Source organism: Rhinolophus sinicus, linkage group LG03 (assembly GCF_036562045.2).
Source record: "Rhinolophus sinicus isolate RSC01 linkage group LG03, ASM3656204v1, whole genome shotgun sequence".
In the NCBI taxonomy this organism is placed as follows: domain Eukaryota; kingdom Metazoa; phylum Chordata; class Mammalia; order Chiroptera; family Rhinolophidae; genus Rhinolophus; species Rhinolophus sinicus.
Window position 1 is genome coordinate 88,378,038 of NC_133753.1, and position 2,387 is coordinate 88,380,424.

Here is a 2,387-nt window from a genome sequence, read left to right on the forward strand (position 1 = left end):
GTGGCATCACCATTGATATCTCCCCGTGGAAATCCGAGATCATCAAGGATTATGTGACCGTCACTGGTGCCCCAAGACACAGAGACTTTATCAAAAACATGATACAGGCACATCCCAGGCTGACTGAGCTGTCCTGATTGTTGCTGCTGGGGTTGGTGAATGTGAAGCAGGTCTCTCCGAGAACTGGCAGACCCATGAGCATGCCCTTCTGGCTTTCACACTGGGTGTGACACAATTAACTGTGGGTGTTAACAAAATGGATTCTGCTGAGCCACCCTACAGCCAGAGACACAAGAATATCATTAAGGAAGTCAGCACCTACATTAATAAAATTGGCTACAACCCTGACACAGTAGCATTTGTGCCAGTTTCTGGTTGGGATGGTGACAACATGCTGCAGCAAAGTGCTAACATGTCTTGGTTCAAGGGATGGAAAGTCACCTGTAAAGGTGGCATGCCTGTGGAACCACGCTGCTTGAAGCTCTGGATTTCTTCTGCCACCAACTCGTCCAACTGACAAGAGTTTGTGTCTGTCTCTTCAGATGTCTACAAAATTGGTGGTATTGGTATTGTCCCTGTAGGCAGAGTGGAGACGTGTTCTCAAACCCGACATGGTGGTCACCTTTGCTCCAGTCAATGTTACAACTGAAGTAAAGCCTGTGGCAATGCACCATGAAGCTTTGAGTTAAGCTCTTCCTGGGGACAATGTGGGCTTCAATGTCAAGAATGTGTGTGTCAGAGATGTTTGCCATGGCAATGTGTCTGGTGACAGCAAACATGACCCACCAATGGAGGCAGCTGGCTTCACTGCTCAGGTGGTTCTCCTGAACCATCCAGGCCAAAACAGTTCAGGATAAGCACCTGTGCTCGATTGTCACACAGCTCACATTGCTTCCAAATTTGCTGAGCTGAAGGAGAAGATTAATCTTCGTGCAAGGAAAAAGCTGGAAGATGGCCCCAAGTTTTTGAAATCTGGTGATGCTGTCATCATTGACATGGTTCCGGCAAGCCGATGTGTGTTGATAGCTTTTCTGCGACCCTCCTCTGGGCTGTTTTGCTGTTCATGACATGAGACAGACAGTTGCTGTGGGTGTCATCAAAGCAGTGGACAAGAAAGCAGCTGGAGCTTGCAATGTCACCAAGTCTGCCCAGAAAGCTGAGGAGACTAAATGAACATTATCCCCAATACCTGCCACCTTGGTCTTAACCAGTGGTGGAAGAAAGGTCTCAGAACTGTTTGTGTCAATTGGCCATTTAAGTTTAATAATAAAAGACTGGTTAATGATTACAATGTACCATAAAACCTTCAGAAGGAAAGGAGAATGTTTTGTGGACTATTTTTTTGTGTGTGGCAGTTGTGAAGTTATTAGTTTTAAAAATCAGTACTTTTTAATGGAAACAACTGGACCAAAAATCTGTCACAGAATTGTGAGACCCATTAAAACAAAGTTTAATGAGAAAAAAATATCTAATCAGATTACAAGAATATGAAATACTTTGTACAATGTAGCAAATTGTGCTACTGCCACAAAGCAACTTATCAAAAGCATTAGGAAGAAGGAAGGAATGAATAGGCAAGGCAGAGCACAGATTTTAAGGGCAGTGAAACATTGCATCAATTTTGAATCAGCAGATAATTTTTCTCATGTACTGGGAATCTTAGCCAGCAGATTGCAAACATGTGAGTATCTTCTGACTAACTCTAGTTATTATAATTAGGGTTATCGTATAATTGCAATTATTAATTCCATAGCATTGAGAAAGGATGTCTTTTTCATGGTTTTCAAATCTAAAATTTTTTAAAGTTGGATTTTTAGGAAGTAGGGGATTTTGTGGCCAAGGGGTGATTTTCTCTCAAAGTTTAAAAACAAAAATAGCCCTGATGACATGAAGTCTTAGTTTTCTTTATGGAATTATGTCTGCATATTTGTTGTTTTGAGATAATGTCTACAGATTCTCCCCTCTGTTCCTTTTGCTTAAGTTCAGTGTCAATATGTGTTGCTAATTTTAATGACACAAGCCACTTACGTCTGAACTATATATGTAATTTGGACCAGTCCCATGACCTCTCTGGGCTTGATTAATATTAAATATTAAGATAACAATGAAAGTCTAGATTCTGAGTTACATTGTGTACTATAAATTAATAATTTTATGTGTATTGTTGTTTTGTTTGTCAGCTTTGTTACCTAACTGAAAGTTTTAAAGAATAGTGTATCTCAGTGTAATCAATTGTGAACACTATTTCCTAGAATACAGTGATGGAAGGAAATGTAAAATTTATCTAAATCAAGGATTTGGGAGCAGCAAGTTTACTTGGAAGGTGACTCCAAGAAGCAGAAAGAAGAGAGTGGTGCAAGTAAGACAGAGAAAGTATAAAAGTAAAA

At 40.3% G+C, this 2,387-nt stretch overlaps 1 pseudogene; it reads left to right on the forward strand.

Annotated features, from left to right (window-relative positions):
* Positions 1-256: 256 nt before the first annotated feature.
* Positions 257-1,173, forward strand: LOC109458481 (elongation factor 1-alpha 1; annotated as a pseudogene).
* Positions 1,174-2,387: the final 1,214 nt, after the last annotated feature.